The 27,664-nt window shown below is 43.0% G+C and overlaps 1 protein-coding gene across 5 annotated transcripts in view; it reads right to left on the reverse strand.

Annotated features, from left to right (window-relative positions):
* Positions 1–4,001, reverse strand: part of FARP1 (FERM, ARH/RhoGEF and pleckstrin domain protein 1) — a 256,565-nt gene extending 252,564 nt beyond the window's left edge. For 3 of the 5 annotated variants that reach the window (XM_081129008.1, XM_081129006.1, XM_081129005.1), the window contains exon 1: positions 3,609–3,700. The gene's annotated coding sequence lies outside the window, so the exon portion shown is untranslated. Of the gene's footprint in view, positions 1–3,599 lie in introns of all 5 variants that reach the window. The other 2 variants (XM_081129004.1, XM_081129007.1) reach the window with 2 other exon arrangements.
* Positions 4,002–27,664: the final 23,663 nt, after the last annotated feature.

The raw sequence follows: 27,664 nt of genomic DNA on the forward strand, positions 1-27,664 counted from the left end.
TCCCTTAAAAACCTTAAAGATTAATTTGAAAGGACATCAAAAACTAGATTTATTTATTCACTCAACAAGTATTCACCAAAGGTTTGCTATGTGCCAGGCACTACACTAGATCCTAAATTAATAAGATGAGTACAAAATAAAGAAAGTCATCATGGATTTATGTCTTCTCTTATATACCTTTATGGAAAACCAAAAGTCTACATGTAAAGTGAAGTTACTCTTTTGGTAAGGAACGTTACTGTAATAAAATATGAAGACAATCTAGTTTGGCCTGTGGTTCTTTTGTTTGAAAATGTATGCATAAATATGCCAATTTTACACATGAAATTAATTCAGTGTCAATGGTGTATTCTAACATTAATTTAATTGCCAGTCTTGCCATTTGTCTATGATTTCCACCCCACAGTAAAATACAAAAGCCGCGGTTCTGAGTTGAGTTCATAGGCAGCTCTGAACATGCATTCAGTTTTAGTCACATTGTATGTGATGGTCCCCTGGCTTATTTCACAAGTATCAAAAACTTAAGAGCACCATATTTACTATTTACCAATTGCTCACTTTTGCTCAGAGTATCCACTTTGTTAACTGATTTAAACCAGGGCAAGGGCTGCCTATAAACGGCCAGTTCCCCTCACTTTGTACTAATTTTCTAGAGGCTTCTTGATTAAAAGCAAAGGTTGTATTTGGCATAAAAGGACTGGCAAAATCAGCATTTCAAGTAATGTGAGTGGAAACCACTGGGCGCTGATATTCCTGGACATGTGGAAGTTGTTAACGCAGTAACCTGGCGGAAACAGAGGGCGCAGGAACTATGATGAAGTGAGGCCACAGCAGAAAACTCTAACCACTAAAGAGCAAGAAAAGAAATTGATCCACCACTTCCTGGGCTTGGCAAGCCCCCCTTTCAATCGAGAGCACCAAACAATAAAAGAGATACAGCCACAGGAACCTGCAAGCCCACCATCTCACCTCCCAGTGGTAACCAACACCTGGAATACCTGTGCACCTAAAGTAGAAAGAACTCAAGTGACCGTATTTTGGGTTTTTATGTGCCCCTCTCTTATCTGTAGCATCTTCAGTTGGAGAGGAAAGTGCATTCCTCAAAATACTAGGCAGTTCTCTGCAATAAGCACGGCCAGTTACAAAGTGTTTGTTTCAAATGTCCCATACACTATGCTGTCAAAGCACTTAGCCAGGTACCTATGAATCTATAAAACTTCCCTCATCCTCTGGAAAAGTCACAATGCCACCTTTCCTAAAGAGTGTTCAGCATGCAAACACAAGGCTCTTGTCTCTTCTCCAGTGTTTGCTACCTTGTCTTTTGATTTTATCAAAAGTATTCTCCTCATAAATATGTATCATTTTCCAAATGAATTAAACTCCTCTATGCTCAATGAATGTTAGAGGATGAATTCCCCTTTTTGGAAAAAAAGACAGAACCTTTCAATATTCTATTTTAACTCATCTTTTTTAAAAAAGCCATTTCCTTGGACAGTTTCTTTCATGAGAAGCAAAAAATGTTCACCCTGGTTCCCTATAGTCTCACTTAGGAAATAACTGCCATAAGCCAGAAGAAAATTGTCTAGGGTGGATTTTTAAATCTCCTTTTGGTAAATTGCGTAAAAGAGTAGTAGCATTAATACTCTTTTGTGACCCAAGGAATTAAATCCATGTATAAATTCCAGGAAGAGGCTATTACTGTGAAAGGGGCATTATAAACCTAACTCCAGAATTCCTGTGGAACAGAATTCCTCAATAAACACCACACCCAACTCCCCCGGGGCTTGCTATAGGACCTATGGCCCTAGGGGGCACAGCTACATTATCACCAAGTATTTCAAGTTTCCCATCCGCATAAAAGAAACCAGAGATTCTGGGAAGAGCTGGGCTGGAAAGACACCACTGTCTCCCCCAACACTTCACTCATCAGCCCAGCTACTGGCCAATAATGTGCCTATTTATCTTACCCAGAAGCGGGTCTATTAGCCAGACATTCAAAAAACACAAACATTTCGTTGTGCTTGGAGTAACTCCAATATTGGTGCCTTGCTGCAGAACGATGCTGCAGGAATATAAAGTGAGCCACGAGGATGCTGAACCCACATATGAAGCGCATGGTCACAAACTGTCATACCCAGAAGACCAACCCTTTGGAAAGGCTGAGGGTAAACCTCCAGCAGGAAGGCTGTGGAGTGAGGGGAGAAAGCCAAAGACTGAAGACTTCAGAAGGCCCCACCTGATCCAAACAATCAAGACAAATTTTAAGGCACCTCCCCCCGCTCCCCAAGCTCTCAGGACTTAAAGGGCCTCTTCCTCCTCTCCCGTTTGGACAAATAAGAAAAGCAAGACAATGCTGAAGGATGTTCTGAAATGGGCTTGGCAAGTCACGTGCAAAGCACGTTCCACAGAACCCACAGCTAGGCCAGGGCCGGGCGCTGCCCGCGCAGGGCAGGAGCTGGGGGTCCGGGACGGCCACGGCGCCGGGGAGCGGGGAGACCTGGGAAACTCACAAGAAAGACATTAACAACCGTAATAAAACGAAACAGCCGGAGGCCACCATGGCACTCCAGCAGGCTCAGAGGGACAGGCTGAGACGCTAAACTGTTCCAGATGAGACAAAATCTCTCCACATCTGCAGGGGCTGATGTGATACCAGGGTCCTCCTTTCTTTGTGAGCCCCACCTCTCGTCTTTTGGGGGGACCCTGCACAGAGCCTAATTGCAGCTGGGCCCCAACTGCCATAAACAAAATCCAGACTCCTTACGGTGAACTCATTGCCCCCCTCCCCCGCCCAACCTCCCCTCCCCCCTCGCCCCCCGCAAGTAAAACACTCAAGGGCGCGCGCACTCTCCAGGGTCTGACCAGATCACACAGCTAAAGTTTCCGGAACTTAAATGGCAAAACCACAATCAGAAGGAGTTTTAAAATGTTCACCACAAAAATCTGTGTCCCTCTGCTTTAAAAAAAAGAAGAAAAAGAAAACAGGAGAAAAAAAAAAAAACCACTCTGCTCTCCATAAAGGCAGGAGGTAAAGAGAGACAAAAATCTAACTTGGGCAGTGGGTGTGTTCCTCTTTGTCACCCACCGCGGTCCTCGCGCGGGGCGTGGGCGAGCTGCGGGCCCCGGCAGCGCGGCGGCACCCGGCCCGCGGCCACCTCCCCGGCCCGCGGTCCGCCCCGGGGCCGAGATTGCGGCCGGAGGTCCGGAAGCGGCGCCGGGCGCTGTCACGGCGCTGGGTGGGATGGGACGGGGAGGGGGAGGGGCGCCGCGGGGTGGGGGGCGGGGGAGCAGCGCGCGGAGCCCGGCGGCCGGAGCACCCGGAGGTGAGAGGGGTGCAAAGGGCGGCGCGGAGCCCGGAGGCCCTGAGCTCCTGCTATTGTTGCGGGGACCGCCCTGGGCCCGGCCAGCGACTCTCCCGCCTTAGTTGGGGGAAAGCCGGGTGCCACACGCCGCCCGCCTCCTGGGTGAAGGACCCCCACGGGCCACGCTCCCACCTCCTCCCGCGCCCCCGGTGGGTCAGCTCCGGGCGCCGGGACTCCCACAAGTTGCCGCCCGCCCGCCCGCCCCACCGCGGTCATTGTTCCCCGCGCGCCTCCTACCTCCACGACTCCGGCGGCTCCGGCGGCTCCCGCTTCTACTCCCGGCCTCCGGGCTCAGCAGCTCCGGGCCCCCGGCTGCAGAGGGCGCGGCGGCTTCGGGCTGTGCGTGCAGCGAGGGCGCTGGGCTATTAATACCCGCGGGCGGCGGCGGTGGGAGCGCGCGATCAGGGCTGGCGGTGACCGGCCGAGGTCCGAGCCATCAAAGGTGGCGTGGGGCGGAGGGGAGGGCGGAGCAGGCAGGGTGGGGGGGGAGCGTGCTCAGGGTCGCCATGGCCGCCTCGACGCCCGGCCGAGCGCCGCTGGAGCAGAGAGCAGCGGTGCAAAGCGGGCGGTGGCCGCGTCCCCGCCCCGCGCCCAGCCGAGCTCCCGCAGCCCTGCGCCCGCGCGGGACCCGCCGCCTCCGAGGCCGGCGAGCGGGAAGTGAAGGCGGTCGCGCCCCTCCCCGGACCTGGGCCGGCCTCTCGGCGGGGGGAAGCAGGGGTGCCGTGCAGCCGGAGCCGCGGGGACGGCTGGAGAGCCACAGCCCCCTCCAGCGTTCGCGCCCGCGACCTGCGCGCCGTACGCCCCGCCCCGCTCCGCCTTGGGGGCAGGTGCGCCTGGGGCCGCCCGCCCGCGGCGCCCCGCCCCGCCCCGCGCGAGCACACCTCCGATGTGCGCCTTACTTGGACCTTCGGCCCGAGCGAGTCTCAGCTCTGCGCCGCAGAACCGGGCGTGGAAGCGCCTGGGAGTGCCCTGCGCCGCCGGGGACACGCCAGTCCTGCTGCTGTGGTTGAAAATGGTATAAGGAGAGCGAGAGACGCGCGCACGGGCGAGGCCAGGAGCAGCCTGAAGGTGACCTGTGGCGCCGACTCTGCAGGTCACTTGTTAAGGTCATGCAAGGGGGTGCACCGCCTGTGTGCCCACCTAGGACTTTACGATGTCGCGAGGGCAGCGGCGCTTTGCAGAGACCTAGGAGCACCCCTCCTTCCCCGGGCCGCAACAGCGGGCTCCGGCACCACCTTGGGCTGCGAGGGACTTATCCCCGGAGGGACAGTGGCCATCTCCGCCCTCACCCTCCGGCCAGGGCGCAGGGTCCTCCACCCCTTTGAATCCCAGCCTCCCACCCCACGCCCACCCTCCCACCCCACGCCCGACACAAACACACTCGCCCCCCTCTGGGGAAAGGCGTGGGATATATTAGAAGCTGATTTGCAGATTCTTGTCTCCCTTCGGGGTTTCTGGAAGTCGGTAAAGGAGGGAGCAAGATTCAGTCGATAGAGGAGGCAGGGCCTAACGGGGGACAGTCGCTGTCCCCACTTCTAGCTGGGAGCTGCCGCCTTACCATCCCCCCTTCCAGAGTCCCCGGTCTCACTTGCTCTTGCTGTCGCTGTAGACCCTCTAGTCTTGGAAGGAAAAGATCTGGGGGCAGCAGGTTAGAAAGGAAAGCAACCCTCTGCTAGATCCCAAGGCTAGTGGGCATCTTCCTGTGAAGGCTCTGGCTCCAGAACCCTGGTCGTTTTGCAACTTAGAGGAATTCAGTGGCCTCAAGCCTGAAGGGTGGTGGGTTCCATGGGCAAGGTCATAACTGAACCCCTAGATGAGTAGGAGCAGGGCAGGGCCTCCTAGAGGAAGAAGGGCTGACAGGAAAACAGGGCTGGTAGAAGTAGGAGTATTTGTGCATAGCTAGTGTGAGTGGTTTCTGGAGAGGAACAGAGACATAGTTTGAGTATGAGGTACTGAACTGTATTTTAAAAAATAAAAAAATTTTAAAAAAACAAAAACCGTCTGCATATTTGGTGAAGGTAGAAGTAAAGAGGGCCATATAGGCCTCAGACTAGGAAGAAACAGCAGGTAGGTAGGTCGTGGTTGAAGGGAAAAAGTTGGTTCCAGGCTTGCCTTCATCTGACCAGCTGTGTGACTCTTCTAACGTGGATCAGAGCTTTCAAGACAGTAATTCTGTAACTATGGTCCTCAGACCTGCAGCAGCAGCACCTGGAAACTAAGAAATGGCAATTCTCGGGCCCCACTTCAGACCTATCTTCTCAGGTTCTCCAGCCTTGTGTGCATTAGAATCCCCAGAAGGGCTAATTTCAACCATCTTGTCAGATCCGAAGTAGAGCCTGAGAATTTGCATTTCTAACAGGTTCCTTGATAGTGCTGGGCCTACACTTTGAGAACCACTGTATTAGGGTAATGGGTCTCAAATTCATAGAATCACCTAAGATTTTAAAAAACCTCAACCTCCAGGCTTCGCCCCAGCCAAATATATCAGTATTTCTGGGGCTGGGACCCAAGAATCAGTATTTTTAAAGTTCTGCAGGTGATTTCAGTCTGTAGCCAGGTTTGAGAACAGTTGTGTAGACAGCACATTTTAAACTTTAAAATACGTGAGTCACCTGGAGATCTTGTTAAGATGCAGATTCTGGTTTAGTCAGTTTGAGACTCTGTTTCTAACAAGCTCTCAAGTACTGTGTTTCTCTAATGCAGGGATGACACTAAGTAGCTAGCAAAGTGCCTTGCCATATCTCACAGCTAAAAAAAATGTAGAACTCACAGAAAATTAGAAAAGTGACATTTACCCAGTCACTGTCCTTGGAAGATAAATATTTTCTATAGTGTTTCTTGTATCTTCTTTCCAGTCTAGAATAAGTTTTGTGCTGTTTTGCTCTTAGCATACATATTATCTTAACACAGTAAGTCCTCACTTATCATCAATAGGTCGTGCGACTTTAAGTGAAACCACGGATAAAGAAACCAATTTTACCAGAAGCTGATTGATAAAAACAAAAGGTAAGTTCCTACTGCACCTCAACATTACAATACAACAACATTGTTGGACAAAAGGACTTTATTCAAGGCCCTACTGTATATAACATCTGATGCTATTTTATTATCTTAATATTACCAGCATTTTTGAGAGAAGGTGACTTTTAAAGGAGGCAATCTGAGAGAGTTTGCAGGCTGAGGATAGGAGCCTGTGGGGAAAAAAGTTAATATAGGAGAAGAGAAAAGAGGGGAAGCTTGGGGCTCTGCCACTCCCCTCATCCCCCCAATCCCCACCCCTTCCAGCTCTCACAGACAATCTGTGCTTTGTACTTAATCTAATTGAAAGCACTTTCTAAATTCTTCTAACTGAAAAGCCAAGGGTACCTGGCCTAGAAAATCTGCAACCGGGACAGTTAAACCCTGAATAATTGAGGTGTTGCCTTATCATTTTGTGTCATTTATGCCTAACTTTCAAACTATAAACATGTACAAGTACCTAGGTCCTTTTTACCTCATTTTAAAGATGAGGAAACTGAGGCCCAGAGAGGCTAAGTAACTTACCCAAGGTCATACAGCTAATAAATGGTAGAGAAGGGCTTCAAACTCAGGTAGTGAGGCGTCAGAGGCCATGCTCTCAGCCACTATGCTGTGTTGTGGCTCTGGATTCATAAATCTAGGACAACTGGGAAAAAGTAATAAAAATATACTTCTTTTAAGATAGAATAAAAGAACTTTTGGGGTTGTTTGGGGTCTTTTTACTTTCGTTTCAAAAGGAGAAATTTAGGAGGAAACCAGAAGAAGGTCATAGACTGCAGTCATTTTGAACCTGGCCTGTGATCTTGCCTTTTGATTCTCAGAGAATGAAAGGGTACATAAGGGGACAGTATATCATTGTTGATGATTACGTGAAGCATTTTCATTCTTCAAAAATGCACTGAGAATTGAAATAGGAATGAGGAGGGGGAGTATACATGTGTGTGTGTGTATCTGTCTGTATGTCTCCATAATCAAGATAGCACATCCCTTTGGGTTATTGATTTCACATATGATGGCCCATGCGCAATCACTCTAATGCTTAGAAATCTGTAGTAGGAGTTTCACATGGTTTTCATAATCATCCCCTTTTTAAAACTGAACCTCCATACATTTTAAGGCCAAAAAAAAAAGTTCTTCCCTCCCCACTCCCCAACAATTGCTGCTGAAAATCTGTAATCTAGTGCATGCTGCAGGATTGTCAAAGGATAAGTTAAAGAAGAAATCACCTAAGTACTTGCCCCTCCCTGCATAGGATGAGGGGCGGCTGGTCAGCAAGGATGCCCGCATCTCCACACTTGACTCTTCCCCCAACAGAGCTGAGGGCAGTCGGTCAGTCCTCCTAACACCCCCAATTCCCACCAGCTCTGTGGGGAATTTTTTTTTTTTTTTTTTTTTATGAACTGGGTTTTAGGAGCGTTTTTATCCTGCCATCATGGGATCAAGGCTGCTTAAGTGCAGCTCTTAATCCTTGAAAACAAGTGAATCCTAAATACAGCCACACTTTTCCTCTAAGCAGCGGGGTGGTGCACTTCCCAGCACGAAGAGCCCTGTTCTTTACTCTTTAATAAAGGGGTCAGAAGTGCACAAACAGCAGTAAACTAGTACTTGGTTGAATTACCCCCCCCTTCCCCTTTTCATACAGATTGTGAATACCAGCGGGAAGGGGGAAATAAAGCCACATTATTCATGAAATAATTTCTATCCTGTAACAAATTAAGACCCCTGCATGCATAGAAACATAACCTAAATAAGGGTGTAATCGAAAATTATCTCTAAATATTTGTTTCTACTCTGAATGAGGAGTAACCAAGAGAAATGGACTTAAGTGACAGTAATCTGAAGTCAATTACGTTTTTATAAGTAGAAGTTATGCAATATAAAGAAAGATAAAAATTTCCTTTCCTAGAAATACTTAAAAATTAGAGCAGATTTGAATATTACCAGTCGTTTTTGAGAACTGCCCCAAACATCAAGATAGTAAAATTTTTTTTAAATGGGCAAAAGATTTGAATAGACACTTCACAAAAGGAGATATGTGAATAGCCAGTGATTAAAGAGCTTATTATCTGTCTGGGAAACACAAATTAAAAGCCACATCTAGACACACTACACGCCTACTGGAATTGCTAAAATTAAAAAGATTGCCACCATCAAAGTCTGATGAGGCTGTGGAGCAACTGAAACCCATACTAATGAAAATGCAAAATGGTACAACCACTTTAGGAAAAAATCTGGCATTAAACATACACTCACTGTAAGACCAAGAAATTCCACTCCTGTGTGTGTGTTTACCCAAGAAACACAAAAACACATAGCCACAAAAAGATGTGTACAAAAATGTTCATAGCAGCCTTATTTATAAAACTGATGCCCATCAACAGAATGGAAAAGTCAGCTGTGGAATATTCCTGCACAGTGGTCTCAACAGGAAAAAGAAATGATTGATACATGCAGCAGCAGATGAATCTCAGATGCATTCCGCTGAAGTGAAAGGAACTTCACACACACACACAAAGTACATATTGTACTTTTCTGTTTTTATGATGTTTTACGATTGGCAAACCCAATACATGGAGAAAAACTCAGAATGGAGGTTGTCTTTGAGGGGCAGGGGATGGAGATTGGCTGGGAAGGTACATGAGAGAACCTTCTGGAGTGACTATAGTGTACTTATGTTGACAGAGGTTTGGATTACACTGATGAATATGTTAAAACTTAGTGAATTTACACTTAAGATTTGTGCATTTCATTGTATGCAGACATTACCTCAGAAGAAATGAAACAAATACTGAACTTTAGTAAAAGAAAGGGAATAAAATGTTAATAGTAGAATCTTGGTGGTGGCTAGAAGCATGTTCACTATGACATTCTTTCAACTTTGTTGTATGTTTGGAAATTTTATAATGATGAATTCCACTCCTAGGTATGTGCCCAAGAGAAATGAAAAAATGTGTCAACACAGAAACTTATGCAGGAATATTCATACGAGCATGATTCATGACGGCAAAAAGCAGGAACAACCCAAATGTCTATCAGATGATGAGTGGACAAACCAAATGGGATATAGCTGTCCAACAGAATGTTGTTTGGCAATAGAAAGAAATGAAATACTGATACGTGCCAAAATAGCAATGAACCTTGAAAGCATTATGCTAAGTAAAAGAAGCCAGTCAGAAAAGACCACATATTACATGATTCTGTTTATATGAAAGGTCAAGAATAGGCGAATCTAAAGGGGCATAAAGTAGATTAGAGGTTGCCTCAGGCTGGGGGAGTTGGAGGGAAATGGGGACTAACCGTTAATGAGATGAGTAGGGGGTTGCTTCTTGGGGTGATGAAATGTTCTAAAATTGATTGTGAAGATCATTGTGAAACTGAATATATTAAAACTGATTGAATTGTATACTTTAAATGAGTGAATTGCATATGAATTATAATCAATAAAGCTGTTATAAAAAATAAAATACTGGAAAAAATGATTAGGATCAGCCTTATTGCACAGTTAATTGCTCTGTGAACTACAGATCTCATCCTCTAGGTGAAGAGAAAACATCCTTGTCATATTTTCTAATATGTGTATTTTAATACCAATTTCTTAATTAGGACTTCTAAATTCACAAGACATATGAACCTGGTATTAAGTCTTTGATTTGTCAAACTAACTGAAAGACCAATGTTCTAACAGATGTTTTTCTTTTTTGGGGGGAGGGGTATTTTTTGTTTTGAGTGTTTGTTTTTTTTGTTTATTTGTTTTAACAATTCCTAGTTACAGACGTCTCAGACAAGGGAGTTGCTCAGTGATTAGAGCGTTAGTCTGCTCACCAAAGGGTCACAGATTCTATTTCCAGTCAGGGGCACATACCTGGGTTCCTGCTTCCCCACTGCCTCACCACAAGGTGGACTGTCACAGTTTTCAGTTTTTTTCCAGCCTGACAGGTAAAAAAGTATAAATATATATCGCCGTATAGTTTGGTTTGTTTGTCTTTCTTCTTACTTGTAAAGTTGTATGTCTTTTCCTATGTTTAAGATCTTTTCTTTGTTCCTCTCCTGTCATTGTTCACACATATCCTTTGTGGCCCAGCAGTGGCATCTAAGAAAGAGATGATCTCCTCAGGGCGTATGATTTCACTTGTTGTCCACACAATCCCAATTTAGCAGTTCTAAGAGGAACAGGAGGTGAGTGGACAGGTGGGCAGACAAAAAGGTAGAAGCGCTCCATCCTTGACAAAAGGGACTCACACTATTTACAGACTCACACTATTTTCAGATGGGCTACTATACACCACCATTCATTCATTCCTGTAATATTAATCAGATGCTTACTACTGTATATAAAGCACAGCCTGTGGGTGAAAGATGAATGGAGAAATTAGGATATATGGCTCAAAATCACATTACAATTAAGTAGTCTTTCTATCAGTGTTCCTACATGTTTCTTTTTTATGGGTATTGATGTGCAATTAGACCATAATTAGCCATAATTAACTACCATTGCATTTTGTCCCCATTTCCCTTGCATTAAGCTACTTCAACCTGAGCTAATTATCCAAAATTTCAAATTATGCTTCTACAAATACAACCTTTACACTTTTAGCATTTTCCCACAACCTAAAAGAACTAAATTTCTGGTTTACACTTTAGTGTTTCCCCAAAGCCTTTTCTGACTTGAGAACTTTATGTGTGTCTATTCTCTTATTTGGTTTCTTTTGGTGTAAATTAGAGACCTAATAAGGACTTTCTAATGGCATCCAGTCAATCTCCCAGGCTCCTTGCTAGACGGAGTTATCAGTCTTTCTTATGTTAAAGCATTTCCAAGGAAAGACCTCTAATTTTCTCAATTCTTGCATTCCAGTTTTTATGATCCAGTCATTTAAAGAACTTTCCACCATCCATCGCCTCAAAATGATCTCCTTGACCATCTTAACGTAATTTGAGGCTGATTGCTCCTGAATTTTTCTTCAGCTCTACGAATTAGTCATCAAAACAGATTCATACTATAATTAACTTGTGATTTTGATTTTTTTTTCCAAAGTGGAATTAACAGACTTTGGTTTCTTTCCATGGTGGAGACAACTCTATATTTGTTTCCAAATTTAGGCATTCAAAAATGCCATTTAAATCCATTTAGATTCCAAACTCCATCCCGCCAGGCATGAAGAGCTCAACCTCAATCCCTCCGCTGTGTCTCTTGTAGGACAGCAGAGTCCCAGCTGCTTAGGTATCAGGTGTCAGGGAGACCCTCTGGGGACCACATCACTGTCCTGGGCTGCACACTGGGTCAGTGCAGGAGCTGTGCTACTCCCATCCCTTGCTTAGGGCAGGGTCCCTGCTGGCAAAGCTGGGGACCACAGGTGAGGCTGGGGCTCTGCTGCCTGCAGGACCACAGTCACCTCTTTCCTTTTTAGTTTGAAAGAAATCCCTTACTATTTTCTCATTTCCCTCAGAGGCACTTCCTCTCTCTCCCCTGTTGCCACAGAACATTTAAAAACTTCCACCATCCATTTATACCTCAAACACCTGGGAGCCTGTCACATGTCAGGATGCGTCTAAGGAGGCCCCTGCCGAGGAGAAGCTTGCAGCACAGCCAGGGAGACCCACTAGCTGGCAACAAGCACAATACTGTGAGGTAAGTGTCATGAAGGTGGGACTGGGGACCGGGAGGCAAGAACACCCAGAGGCGCATGCCATCGGAAGCCTTCTGGAAGGAAGGTGCACCAGCTGGGACCTGAAGGGGTGGGAAACAGGTAGCGGGCTTGGCTGGTAGTGGAAAAAGATGGTCCCAGCAGTGTTCCCTCCAAAATTGCTCATCTCAATACTCTTTGATCAAATATTTGTGGAATTAGTCACACTTTTCAGTATTTCAAACCTTGCTGAATGTCTCTCAGAACATTTGAATTTTAGGAGACCCCTCTTTTCTGTCTCAGTGAAGCTTTTTGGGTGTTCTCTAATATAAAACAATAGTTACTGTGTACTTAATGTTCTTTAAACTTCCTTCTAACTGCATTTGATGGTGTGTCAAAGTTTGTCCTTACAGCTGTCTCTTCTAAGATCAAACAGTAACCTACCTCAAATGAGAATTTCCTTTTTTTGTGTGGGGTAAAGTTATTATGAGGTATAATTAAACTCTTTTTATTATATTTGCCTTACTCTTCTATTACCTAAATCCTGGGGAAATTGGATTCAAACTACATTGAACTACCTGGTCATATTTTACGTGAATTCTATTTTGTGTTTTCATGATGGGTAAACTGGGTCTTCTCTATTATTCCAAACCACAAGGAATTACAAAGGGTTGGTTTGGAAATGCCACAATTTATTGTCAATTAGCGCAAAAAGTAACCAAGGAGAGTGCATTAGGGGGAGGAGAGACAGATGCTCTCTTAGCAAAATAAAGCCAGAGTATTTTCAGCAAAACTGGAATCAAAATCATGTTGATACAAGAAATGTGAATCACTCTAGTATACCAGAAGGATGGGGAGGAGAGGAGAATCTGTAAGGAAAGTAATTCCTATGGGGGAAGATGGGGTGATTTTAGATGACAAGGTAAAGCCTGGTATAGAAGCACCCCCATTTTCCAACTTCTTCCTCAACCCCCCCATTCTCAAGAGCAAGCTCACCTTTCCCTCTGACTGGGAAACTAGGAAGGTCAGAAGATACTAGGCCCAAACCCACTCTTTCCGGTCTCTGTAATTGGGCCAAAAGGAAAGCCATCAATTGATGTCTGAGACTTCAACATGTGCAATATTTGGGGTCCAGTCTGCAGAGCATAGAAGGATCGGGGCACTGAAACACAGGATAGGGGCCATGAAATGGAGACGGTGCTCTGTGCAGAAACTACACTTGAGGAACTCACACCTAAAAAACAACATAAGTCTCCGAGAAATGTGAGAAAAGAACCAAGGAAAATGACGTGGGAACAAAATAGACATTACAAAGAAAGTGGTGGAAAAACAAAACAAAACAAGATCCAGAGTCTGACCTCAACCTAATAATCCTTATTGGAAGTAAGTAAGAAGTTTCTGTGTCTTGGTAGAGGTGGTAAGATTCAAGTCACCTCTAAAATAGGTACTCTCTAATATAATGCAGTTTGGTATTTAAAAAAAGAATAGTAGAAATATTTGAAAGAAATACATGTTCATTAAAACCAATGGTAACTGAAAGATTAGGTCAGAACATAAACATTTATCTTTTAAAAATATTTTTATGTTATATCAATAAATCTTAGGGTAATATATAAAATCAAATGGAAATATATGAGAAGTACTTTAAGGTACTTGTAAAAAAGATATTACACAAGAATATTGTTAGTATTGCTATGAGTCAGCATTCCTAGAATTTTCAGAGTTTAGTAGACCATAAAATTTATGCTGTCCAACTCTCCCATCACTAGTCAGAATTTCTCTTATATTTTTGTGCTCTCTCGGCTCTGTTACATACAGGCAATGTAACCTTCAACATCTAACTCCATTTTTTATAGTCTTTGTTTCTGCATTTGAGGAGATGAAAATTGCTTCCTTACATGGCATTTGGGAGGATTAAATAAAACCACACAACTAAAGCATTTATGTAAAGAAACATATTTCTTAAAAAAAGGAAGGAAAGCCCTAGCTGGTTTGGCTCAGTGGTTAGAGTGTTGGCTTTTGGACTGAAGGGTCTTCAGTTCGATTCCTGCCAAGGGCATGTACCACATTTGCCGGCTGGATCCCCCATGCGTGGGAGGCAACCAATCGATGTGGCAACCAATCAATGTGTGTGTGTCTCTCTCTTTCTCCCTTCCACTCTCTCTGAAAAGCAATGGAAAAAAAATATCCTCAGGTGAGGATTTAAAAAAAAAAAGAAAGAAAGGAAAGAGAAACCTGCAACATCGAGGAGAATATCCTGCTGGGAAGTGGGAGCTGACATGGTCAATTATTTGTCTCCCTAACTTTCCCTTTCCCTTGGGGGTTTTTTCACTTTGCTGACTTCAGCCAGCTTTCCTTTTGCCCCTCCTTCCCTTTTGAACCTATCTAGTGGACATCTGTTTGATTATTTGAGCATCAGACCCTGCCTCCCCCATAGATGTAATCCTAAATCATCCCACCCAGGCAGCATCTGATGGGGCCTAAAATGGGCACTCAATCCAAGATGGACCATGTGTCCCTGAGACAGCACAGGCACTTGGACCTGGAAATGGAAAATACTGAGTGGCTAGGAAGCCAAGTTAAGACCCAGTGGCTAGAAGGAACACAAAAATGTGACCACCCTTCCAGTCCCTACTCAAAAACACAGAAGTGGCTGATTTTATTTCTCTTCTAACTGCCTGCTTAAACAACTGACCCGCAATCACAGTTGATCAAGGTTTGACCGCTACACCTTTCTCCGGTGGCGGTAGTGAGCAATCTGTCATCTTGCCCCCCCATAGGGCAGGAGCAAACATAGTTACCAGGCAATGCAGATAGAAAAGGAAGTCCCCCGACCCTGAAATGGAAAATTCTGCAAGCCTCCCTTTTTCAAAAAGCCTGCTTTTTCTCAAAAGCCCACCTGTCCCCAGCTTATAAATGCAGCCACGTAGAGCCAGTACCTGAGCCAGTTTAGAGGACCTTCTTTTCTTTCTTCTGTGCTGCCTCCCTTGTGCTCGAGCATAAGCTTAATAAAATCTGTCTGGAATTTCTCTGGGGTTTCCTCTTGATTTCTATCTTGGGGATAGAAAGCCCCCAATTCTGGTAGCATCCCTTCCCTGACAATTTGGAACACGGATGAAGAAAAACTATTTAGTCTCTCTCTGTATCTCTACTGCTATATCATGTAAACTTGGAAATTGTTGTTGACAACTGTTTTCTACCATACGAGCCAGGAAACAAAGCTTTAGTTTGCAGTATGCAAAAAGAGTGACAGATATTCAGTGGGAGGCAGAGGCAGAGGCAGAGGGTGGATTCATTTCCCAGGGCTGCCATAACAAAGTGTCTTAGATTGGGATGGCTTAAAATGTCAGAAATGTGTACTGTCACAGTTCTGGAGGCTAGGGACTAGAAATCAAGGTGTTGACAGGGCCATACTCCCTCTGAAGAATCTAGGGAGGATCTGCTCCATGCCTTTCTCTTCGCTGCTGGTGTTGCCCGCAATTCCTGTTTGTGCTCCTTGGTTTGTAAACAAGTTGCTCCAGCTTCTATCTCCATCTTCACAAAGTCTTCCCTCTGTCTGTCTGTGTCTCTTCCCTTTCTATGAGGACACCAGTCCTGTTGGATTAGGGCCCATCCTACTCCAGTATGACTTCATCTTATCTTGATTACATTGCAAAGACCCTATTTCCAAATAAGATCACGTTCACAGGGATCAGGGCTTAGAACTTCAACGTATCTTTTTGGGGTACACAATTCAAAACAGAAGGAGTTCTTGGACTCATAGGCCCTGGTTTCATCTCTAAGGTCCAGCTGTAGCTGGCCTTTGCATTCCTTGTAGTACTCCAGTAATAGAGTCCTGGCATAGCCTAGTCAGAGCTGGTTTGTGCTACTTATTGTCAACAGAGTCCTAATTAATGTGCTAAGCATGGCCCAACCCCATGTAATTGTCTCCTCTTTTCATATCTGAGACATGCTGCAACTTTTAATTTTTTTCACTAAATGCCAAAGGGACAGAGAAGGGACAAATATGAAGATGTAACTAACATCTGGTACTCTCTGCTTACACGAGGTTTATGTGCCTGTTCTACTACACCTGATACCTAAAGATAGTATTTTCCAAACAATATTATACAAAATGATGTTTCACTTTAAAAATTATACCAATGATAGTTGCACTTTAAAAATTATTTTTATAAAATCTTATGAATAAGGAAACTGAGAACTTGGAAGTCTATTGACTTGTTCAAAGGCCCACAACCCAAACCAGCTAACCTGAGACTGGAAACATGTTCTCTTCACCACACCTCATGATTAAATTCTGACAATTAGATTCAATGTTAAGATAAAATATTAATGTATGTTTTACAATATCTACTGATAAAATTGTCTGATTTTTTTCAACTGTCTATTGAGAGCCTCCTATGTACTAGGCACTAAAGCAAATGTTCCCAAGACAGAGATCACCACCAACTCCTGTAAGGCACATACATTTAAAATTGTTATTATCTTTAGAGAAGCAGAAATTAGACTGTAATTCAGTCAAGGCCCCACACAGCCATCTCCATGCAGGAAACTAGTGAGATCCTTCCTCCCAACTTCCATGTTTCTAAGTGTTTTTAACCAGACTGTATTTCCACTGTACATGCAAATATCATTTTTGTTCCCCCCTTGTCCTCATCTGTGTTTCTGAGATAAACACTTTAGTTAAAAAAAAACATATTATGCAGCAAAAGGCATGAAAAAGAAATAAAGGGGGACTGTTTCAGATTTAAAACGGCTTAAGAGACAGAACAAAAGAACATGTGTGGAATTTGTTTAGTCGGATTCCAACAAAGCAAATGTAGAAAGACTTTTTGAGACAACCGGGGAATTTTTATTTTTCCCTGAGCACTATGATTCCAAGAATTATTGTTAATTTCATGAGGTGTGATAAATGGCCTTGCGGTTATGTAAGAAACGGCCCATGATTTTTAGAGACACATTATGAGGCACGTAGGAGTAAAATGACATGAAATCCGAAATGTGCTTTAAAATATTACAGTAAAAGGGAAAAAAAGGAAGCAAATGTGACAAAAATCTTGATAACTTAATCTAGGTTTTGTTTTATGGGAATTTATTCTATTATTTCTACTTTTGTTTGAAATTTTTCATGGTAAATTTAGAAGATACATGTGAGTAAAATACCTATAGTAGTTATAACATGATAACCTGTTTTTATATCCTGTGATAATAACATAAACTCAAACATACAATTTGCATTAGATAATTTCTCAAGTGAGTTTCCGGTGCTTTTGGCTGTGGTAGTGTATTTTTAATTCAATAAAGTCTTTAAAGCATATCCCAGACATCATGTCATTTCACCCAGGCATCCTTTGGGATGGTTTGCTCAAATCAGGAATGAAGTGAAAAAAAAAAAAAAAAAATCACTGCTTTATGGAGGTTTCATTCTGTTGCAGACAGTTGGAGATGAACAATAAGTCATGAAATTAATAAATATGAGCATATCAGGTGGTGGTAGTAGGTGCTAAGAAGAAAAAAAAAGCAGGGCAAGGGAACAGGGAATGAAGGGTGGGGTGAGGTTTTACATTCGGGAAGTCAAGGAATGCTTTCCCGATGGGGTGATAGTAGAGCCGAGACCTGAACAAGGTGAAAAAACAGGCCACATGGTCATGTGGGGGACAGCGCTCCAGACAGAGGGAACATCACGTGTCCCTGAGACTGGAAAGAGTAGTGTGGAGAGCATGACAGGTGATGCGGTCAGAAAGATGCCTGGGACAGACGATATAGGGCTGTGTCAGGGATCCCCAGACCTCCCCCAAGTTCAGTGATTCACGGGAGGACTCACAGCCTCAGCATATAGTCATTCTCATTGTTATGGCTTATTACAGACAAAGGATCCAAAGCAAAATCAGCAAAGGCATCGAGTGCATCGGGCAAAGTCGGGGCAACTAGGTGCAAGCTTCCAGAGTTCTCTCCCAGTGGAGTCTTACAGGACACACTTAATTTCCTGAGCAAGGTGTGACAACATGTGTGAACTGTTGTGTACCAGGGAAACTCATTATAGACTCAGTGCCCAGGGTTTTTACTGGATGAGCACACAGTGCTCTCTGCTTGGTATGTACCCAAATTCCAGACTCCAGAAGGAAAGCGGGTATTTAGCATAAATCGTACTGTTTGTACAAACAATTAGGCACAGTGAGCTACTCTTACCAGTTAATGGTGGGAACCTTCCCAAAAGCTAAGTTCCCAGGTGTCCTCCAATGGCTAACCTTGCAGATAGGCCTCTCTCAGGGTAGCGGCCAGGGCTGCTGTGCTAACTCTTCTCTGCATAAGGGCCTTGTAGGCAGTGGTGAGGATTTTGGAGTGTGGGAAGAAGATGGAAATGGAGGGTGGCAGAGTCCTCATCTCTTTCCCCCTCCAGGGATCATAGAAACATTAAGAGAGGACAGAGACCCATGAGAATGTCAATGCCAGTGCTTCCCTGGGCACAGCCTGGGACCCTCCACACCTCTAAGACCAAATACATTTTCAGCAAAGCATGTGAGTGAGTGGGCTGTACTGGGAAGGAAGTTGTTTCCTACCTTCCCACAGCCTAGGCATGCTTACAGAAGGTCCCTAAGTCCTCAGGATCCTGCTGGGATGGGGAGCTTCTGAGAGATCATAGGCCAGTAGAGGTCCAGGGTAGAACCAAAGGAGGCAGCCATGTGCCAGGGTCCAGTGCTGGGTGCCAGAATGTCATTCTAGGAGGCTGGACAGGCCAGTCACATTTCAGTGGTTACCTCCAGTGTGATGGTATTTGGAGATGGGGCCTTTGGGAGATAATTAGAAATAGATGAGGTCATGGGGGTGAGGCCCTCATGACAGGATTAGTGCCCTTATAAGAAAAGATGCCAGACAGCATTCTTTCCACCCACCTTACCCCCCTGTCTTTAACACGAGGACATAGCAAGAAGGTGGCTGTCTACAAGCCAGGAATAGAGCCCTCCCCATCTGGCTTCTGTTGAAGGCAACACCCTCCCAGGAAATGACCTTGCCTTGAGTTGAACCACAGCCCCCATATAAAAGAACAGGGCTTTACTGTTATAGGTGTAGAGGGTCTATTTCCTATCAGTACATTCATAGCTCAACTCCAGCCAGTTTTATTCAGAAGAAAGTTACCCACCTGCCCTGGCAGGTGTGGCTCAATGGGTTGGGTGGTGGTCTGTGAACTGAAAGGTTGCTGGTTCGATTTCCAGTTAGGACACATGCCTGGGTTGCAGGCTCAATCCCCGATACGGGGTGTGCAGGAGGCAGCTGATTGATGTTTTACTCTCATATCAACGTTTCTCTAAAACTCTCTCTCCCTCTCCCTTCTTCTCTCTCTAAAAATCAATAAATAAATAAAAAAAAGAAAGTTATCCACCTGTGGCAACCAGAAGTTTGTCCTTTCATAACTTAACACACGCTAATTGTTAAGTATAGTATTATATAGTACCTGCTAATTAGATGTCCATTCTCTCCCCCTTAATTCCATCTGAGGTAATATTTAGACTATCCTGAGTATACTTATCCATGCTCTGGTCTCTCTATTTTGTCAATATTTTTTCTAATTTGTGTGACAACCAAAACCCAATATAATGTACCCTGTTTACAAACAAATCAGAGGAACTATTATTTTCTGAAATCAGCTACTAGATGCAGCTGGGTTTTATTTTAGCTCTGCATTTGTTCACGTAACAAATTTTTATTGAGCAGCTACTACGTGCCAGGGACTGTTTTAGATACTAGGGATACAGAGGTGAATTAGAGCTTACATTCTAGTTAGGGGAGACAGATGTTATATAAGCAGACAGATAAGTACCTCAGATCATTTCAGAGAATAAGTGCCAGGAGGACATGAAACAGTGAAATGTCATAGGGACTGACTGGGAATGGGGAGCAGTATTAGGGTGGTCAGGGAGGACCTCTCTGAGGAGGTGACTCAAGAGCAGAGACTTGAGTAATAAGAAGTTACTAAATGAAGAGAAAAATAGCATACTGTTGATTCATTAACCAATCATAAAACAAAGCCCTTGATTTTTTTTTACATGAATTATTAAGCCTAATCTTCCTATCCTTTCCTCAGCAAGAGATCTGTGCATTGCATTTATGTAATAACCCCATTCTCTAGTTTTTCTATCTGATGCTTTGACATCTTGAGGCCTTGCTGACTCTGGAGAGACAGCACCTCTTGGGACTAGCCATCTTCTGGAGATAGTAAACTTGCCTGCAAGAGCACCTTTCAAATGCAAACCAACCAACCTGGAGCCCACACTCCCAACCACCTCCTCTACTGCGCCTTTACCCTCCGGAACAATAGTGGCCTACCTTAATCCTGCCAGGGCCAGGTACCAGGCAACCAGGGACAGCCTCTGTACCCCAGAGCCCGCTGGAATTATCCAAACCAGCCCATGCTGCCTTGCTTTGCCTTTCCCGAGGAAACCACGATAAAGGCTCTCGTCCGCATTTCCCCTGGCGCCCTCTGCCTCCTGACTGACCCCAGTGCTTCCCTATGCAGCCCTGCCTCCTGTTTCTAGGGGACTGCGAGGATAATAAAAACTTCTGCCTTAATGGCAGTCATTTCCGTTTCTATGTGTCTTACCACCCCTAATTAAAACAAATCCTGGGTACATTTTTAAACAGTTTACATTTATCTTCATTACATTTCTTCCTGTGAGCCCTGGCCCAGTGTTCCAAGCTGTCGCCATCATTTGAAGCTCTTGGGTAGTCTTCTGTCACAGTGCATACCACTCCCCTCTTTGTGTCATCTGCAGAGCTGCAAAACGTCTCCTGCATGCCCACGTCATGCGCATCTCACCTCACATCACTAGGGGGCGTCATGAGCCACAGCCTGTGGTATTGCCCTAGAAACTCCCTAAGTTAGTGCACAGACAGTAAATAACGCCCGCCTGGGGTCCACTCATTTTAATTTCTCTAAAATCTCCTTATCGCCCGGCCGGGCGTGGCTCAGCGGTTGAGCATCCACCTAGGATCCAGGAGATCGGGGTTTGATTCCCGGTCAGGGCACATGCCCGGGTTGCGGGCTAGGCAGCCGATCAATGACTCTCTCATCATTGATGTTTCTATCTCTCTCTCTCCCCCTCCTTTCCTCTCTCTGAAATCAATAAAGATATGTTTTTTTAAAATAATAATAAATAAAATCTCCTTATCACAAGCCTTACATTTCTCCATCTTATAACATGAAAGATGATGTTAATGGCCTGGTGAGATTAAGAACATGGGACTATAGCATCTTTATCAACCAAGAGCCAACTACAAAATAAAGCAAATGAGATAAATTTTGTACATGCTTAGTTAATCCATATGGTCTTCCAGTAACCATGTTATTTCTTCAATGCTTGCAAGAAATTTTTGCCAAACATATTAAGGCTATAGGTTCTGGAATTTCACCTTATCTCCTTTTTGAAAACCCAAGACTCTCCTTTGCTGAAACTAAAATTTGTCACTTGTTTGCTCCATAAAATTTCATTTTACTGATCAAATGTATGGGAATTTGGGAGTATAGCATGACCATGACACGCATTCAAGCAAAGATGTAATTACTGGTGAGTCACGGCATAATATTCCCAACGTGTTACAATTAGTGGATTCTGGGCATTCATTAGTATCAAAACCATGACTGTTGCCCATAGTTTAGAGAATCTGAAAGAAAGAAAACTTAAAACTGAGAAATATAAAATTAGAAGCAAACCTGCTTTTTAAAAGTTAATCTGTATTTTTTTCAGCCTCTACTCCCACTTCAGACACAGTGGAATGCTTGAACACTTCCCAGGAACCTTTTTCAAATTAGAATATAGAAAGTGGTAAACCAATGCGGGTTTTTATTAAAGCAACAAATGCTGCATTTAAAATAAAATTAGTCTCTAAAGGACATTTTTCTTTTTAATTTAAAGGCTAGAAACTAACGGTTTTACTTCAATTAAAAGGAAATTATTATACTCTGCCTATTTTGTGCTTTTATGTGGTCTTACTGCATGCAGGGGTGGGGTGGGGGCTAACTTTTTTTCTCAGCACAACAAAGAAACATTAAAAAGTACCCCAAAGTAACAACTTTGCATTCTTTTCACTTAAAAGAAATTCTCAAATTTTGATTGCTTTTGAAAATTAACAGCTTTTCAAGATTTAGCCCTTTACTTGGGAAATACAATTTAAAAACCTTTTCTCCTCCTCAAAAGCATGTGCTTTTCTCCTTTTTATTCTAAAATGCAGGGGACAGCAGACTTTGGGAGTGGGCTCCAGGTCCTGCAAAGGACAAAGGAGTCTGAGGTGTGGTTTCAGGGCCAATACTTCAGCAGGAGCCCTGCAGCTCGGCTAAAGGACAGAGAACATCAGCCAAGACTAACTAGGCCAACAGCATGAGGAACACAAGGGAGAGAAAAATCAGCCCCTAAAATATACATGCTGACCTAATTTCAAGGCAGGTTGATAGTAAAAATGTTGTAGAACACCCAGGGGAAACAATATGTATACCCAAGTGAGCCATGATGAAAACAGGAAATGTTGTTTAAGGCCCTGGGAGGAAAATATTAAATACTATTTAAGGACCAGATAACATTTATGTGTGGATTGATTCTGCTTCACGAAATGTATATTTAATTGTTTTTAAAGGTTGGTGTGATTTGAATCCATACAGGTTTTTGTTCTAAGTGATGTAGGAGAATTGAAGAATGAATGTCAAGGCTTTGGCAGCGTCAGCCTCTGTGATACGGGAGAGGTTACTCAGCACAGGAGCAAGCAAACAACGGGGCCTCTGAACAGAGAAGGGGTGGAGTCATCCCTGGAGGCTCTCGAGGGAGGGACAGCAGAATTTATTTATTTATTTGTTCATTCGTTCTTTCAGTCATCATTCATTTTTTCCTCTTCTGATGGAAAATTTCAGACATACACAAAAGTAGAAAAAATAATATAATAAACTTTCAATGGTCAATTTCAATATTTACCAACTTTTAAAAAATGTTTTTATTGATTTCAGAGAAAAGAAGGGAGAGATAGAAACAATGATGAGAGTCATTGATTGGCTGCCTCCTGCACTCCCCCTGCTGGGGATCTAGCCTGCAACTCGGTCATGTGCCCTGACCGGGAATCGAACCGCGATCTCCTGGTCCTAGGTTGATGCTCAACCGCTGAGCCATGCCAGCTGGGCAATACTTACCAACTCTTGGCCAGTCTTGTTTAATCTATAATCCCACACAGGCCCCTCTGCATATACACAACTTGAGCATTATTTTGAAGTAAATTCTAGATAGCATATAATTTCACCTGTAAATATTTTGGTGTGTGTATGACTATTTTTAGATATAATCACAATACCATTATTTTCACTAAAAATGTTCATATTCAATTTCCCCAGTTGTCTCATAAATCTCTTTTAATGTACAGGTTCTTCTTCCTGGTTTTGTTATTTTTTCTTCTTTAAATTTTTTGTTGTTGAAGAAATAAGGTCATTTGCCTTGTACAGTTTCCCACATTTTGGATTTGCTGATGCCATCCCTGTGGTATTAATATGTTCCTCTGATCCCAGTATTTCCTGTAACTGGTAGTTAGATTTAAAGACCTGATCTGATTCAGTTCAATTTTTCTTTTTTTGGCAGGAATACTTTATAAGCGGATATTGTAGACTTCCAACAGGAGGCAGATAATATCTGGTTGTCTCTTTTTATGCGGTTTATGCTCATCGATGATCCTTGCCTAAATGATTTCATTTGCAAATATTTGGACACTGGCTGGGTATTTTTCAATGTGGTCATTAAATCATGGTTATGTGTTCAAAAAAGAGTTTTTATTTTTTATAGAAGCACACTGAAGTATTTTACAGATAATCTAACTCTATTGTCCCCTTTCTCATTTACAGAAGCTGAGACTGAAACACTTCTAGGAAGAGAAGTGTGTAGAGGTACTCAGTTCACATTGGAAAAGCAGACCAAATGCCTCATCCTTTCTCTTAGTTACCAGTTTGCAAAACAATAAGTTGGTTCTACAGGACTCCTAGGATTGGTGAGTTATATTTTTAAACAGTTGCAATATGGACTCATGAATTTTAGCATATTTGATGTGTGACATGTTCTCTTTTGTCCAAAATCTTTAGGACACTGCACCCAGACCTACACAGCTATAGTGGTAACTTTCTTATGATAATTATTTTTCAAAGAAACAACAGTGAAAAGAACAGGGTAACAGGAGAAAAGATAGGAAAAAAGAGATTTAAAATGTGGCATAATGAGGAAATGCATTAGGGAAAAGTGAGCAAGGAATTTCAAAATAAGAAAATCTAATGTTCAGTTTCCCAAGGCCCTTCCATGGTGTGGCTTCCAGAAGCCTGACTAGGAGAATAAGAGAATGTGAACCTCGACCCCAGCTAATCCATGCTCCATCTGTTTGGGGCTGTACCGAGTCTTCACACATCAATAGCCATTTTTGAAATAATAAAATATTTTCAATGTTTTTTGGTTGACTAGATCTTCCTTTGTAGGCAATGGCATATCATGTTGGTTCTCACAGTGTAATCCCCAGACCAGTCTTATCAGCATCACTAGCAAACTTGTTAAAAAAGCAAATTTAACAATCAGAGACTCTGAAGGTGGGGCCCTGGGGTCTGTTTCATGAAGTCCTTTAGGGGATTCTGAAGCTTGAGAACCACTGTTATATATGTTGCCTAAGGCCACACACATATTTAGTTATTAGTAGAACCAGGGTCAGGCTGTGAGCCAAATCTCTCTGCATTACTCAAGGCAACCGCAAGACAAGGTAGAGCCAGAGAAACAATTACTTAGTAAAAATCCATGCAGTGTGTACTGCCCTAGTCTGGAATCCTCCATGAACAAAAAAAGCCAAGCCCCACGGCCCCTGAAGATCACTGTGCAGGTACATCCGCTAAAAGGTACAACTCTGAGGGGCCAGTAAGCACCCACCACCAGTTAGAGCATTTTCTAAAGACATTCATCGATGGTCAAAAGGATGGCTGGGTCATTCAGCACAACATTAATGCCTGCTAAAATCAACCTGATTGAAGTTGGTCCCCCAAAAAGATGTGTTGAAGTCCTAACCCCAGGCATCTGTGAACGTGACCTTTTTTGGAAATAGGGTCTTTGCTGATGTGATCAAGTTGCAGTCATAGTGGGGAAGCCTGGCCACTAATCTAATCTGACTGATATCCTTACTAGAGGAAGACAGACACAGACTGTTATGGACTGAACTGTGTTCCCTACAAATTCATATACTGAAGCCGTAACACCCACTATAACTGCATTGGAGATAGAGTCTTTCCGGAGGTAATAGGTTCAATGAGGTGATGAGTGTGGGCCCTGTTCCAATAGGGCTTGTGTCCTTAAAAGAAAAGAGACACCAGAGATTTCCCTCTCTCTCCAGATACAAATAGAGAAAAGGCCACTTGAGGGCACAGCCAGAAGGAGCCATCTACAAGCCAGGAAAAGAGGCCTCACCAGAAACCAACCCTCACAGCACCTTGATCTTGGACTTCTAGCTTCTAAAACTTTGAAAAAATAAATTTCTGTTGTTTAAGTCCCCCAGTCTGTGGTAGTTGCTACGTCCCCTCTAGCCCTCTAATATAGATCCATACAGGGAGGGCACCACGTAAAGGTGAAGGCAGAGATGGGGGGCTGCGTCTACAAGCCCATAGTCCATAGGACTGAATCCTTCAGAGTTAGAGCCAAGCTAACAAAGTGATCAGTGAAATATGTTCTACCCTCCTACCTTGACAAATATTCCTTCATAGTAATATGAAAGCTGGGTTATAATGGAAGAATTCTTGGACTCTCCAGAATACTCTGGAAGCTGGGAGGAATGACTGCCTGACCGAAAATACCTCAGCTTGTTTAAAGTGAATTATTTCTCTCTGGAGAACCGAGGAATGACAATGGATAGCAAGCAGTGATAAGAACCAGAGACCAAGCATGGCATTGCTTCGCTGCCTTTCCCTCCATAAAAATAAACATTGCACAATTTTCCCTGAAGTAAGGCGCAGAAAAAAATTTTCTTGTTTTCAATCAACAGGGGATTTGAGCCCTTTTTAGAAATGGTTTAATTATTCCTCTGGGTCAGATTCCCTCTTTCGAAACAGTAATTAGATTATGGTGATATACTGAAACTAGCTTTCTTCAATAACATTTTTCTTTTGTAACAGTATTAATAGAATTCAAATGTTTATTACTACCTATTTCTGTACTCTAGCTCATTTACCCAGTTTACATGGAAATGTGAGTAGGCTAGTTAGTAGTTAAGGGTCTTTTAAGACCCTCAGTGTTTGGGGAAGAATTTAACAAATATTTTTATTAGAGTTATTTTCTGTGCAGCATATACTTTTATAACAAATCAGAGGTCAGAGAAACAAGCCAATATTTCCTTTTACTTTGAACTAATACATCGGTCTCAGCCTACTGATGTTACATAAAATCTAATGATTCTGAAATACAGAATAATGAAAGACTAAACATCCCTCAAGGGAATAATATTAGAAATTTGGAAGATGTCACAGATGTTGATTTACTATTACTTTTACTCTGATGAGCTTGATAACTCTTATAAATGCTACCTAAATGAACTGAATATTTGGCTTGGAGGCTGGCACGGGTCATAGCCTGCCTGAACACGGCTACTGCTTTCCGGACTTAATGGTAGGCAGCTGTACTTTAAAAAAAAATTAATGTCGTTCAGAGTGGATAACTGAATTAGCCCCATGTAATTCTTTCCTTTTGTTTTTGCCTTCTAGAATGTGTCCTGGAAAGTGACAGATTCATAAACCAGAAAGAAGAAAGAAAAATGCTATGTGATGATTACAAATTGCCCTTATTTTTAGAAAATAAGTAATTTTTTATAAAGGTTGTACAAGGCCTCTTAAGACCTTGTGATACCATACTGAAGAATGAAAGGAGTTCTGAGTAACCATTTCCTCATCCATTTTTACATGATTTACAGGAACAGGCCTATTGTGAGGTGATGCCTGAGTGTTTCTAAATGAGAGACAAGGTGCAATAATTGCTATATTTTGAAATAAGCTCAGGGAGACGGGAGACTGTCACCAGAAGTTTGACTGTACATTATATATCATCTTGGTAATTTATCAGAATCTAGAATCTCAAATTTGATAGTCTACCTTATATATTTTAAAGCACAATCTTGTCATGTCCCATAGTTGGTCAGATTGTGCTAACCAAATTCAGAAGAGGCTAATAATATATAAATCAGAATGTCAATTTACTAATTTCTGATGATAAATGGACCAATTTATTCATATCGATTTTCTTGTGCCTCTGGGAATGCTTAGTCATCCAACCTAGGTCCTTAATTTCAGGCACTGAGATTCTTGGAAAGCCAAATGAGCAATCAGAAGGTTGCTTGGTAAGCACAAAATTGAGTATTTTTGAGGGCAACTTCATTCACATTATGGTGAGACTCAGAGCAGATGTCTTCTGAGCAGATGTTGCCTGTCCTCCAGAATAAATATTCTGTAGTTTTAAAATCCCTTTTCATCTTTTATCATGGTCCACTATCATGATCAGAATGGATTAATTATTTGGGATCCAATATACTTATAAAGTCAAGGTTTTACAGCTATGTCATATAAACTAAAACTATAGATATTATCATATTTAACTCTTCTGAATTTATCCTGGGTGATGTCAGACAACT

The sequence above is a fragment of the Miniopterus schreibersii genome (assembly GCF_964146895.1).
Source record: "Miniopterus schreibersii genome assembly, chromosome: 2".
In the NCBI taxonomy this organism is placed as follows: domain Eukaryota; kingdom Metazoa; phylum Chordata; class Mammalia; order Chiroptera; family Miniopteridae; genus Miniopterus; species Miniopterus schreibersii.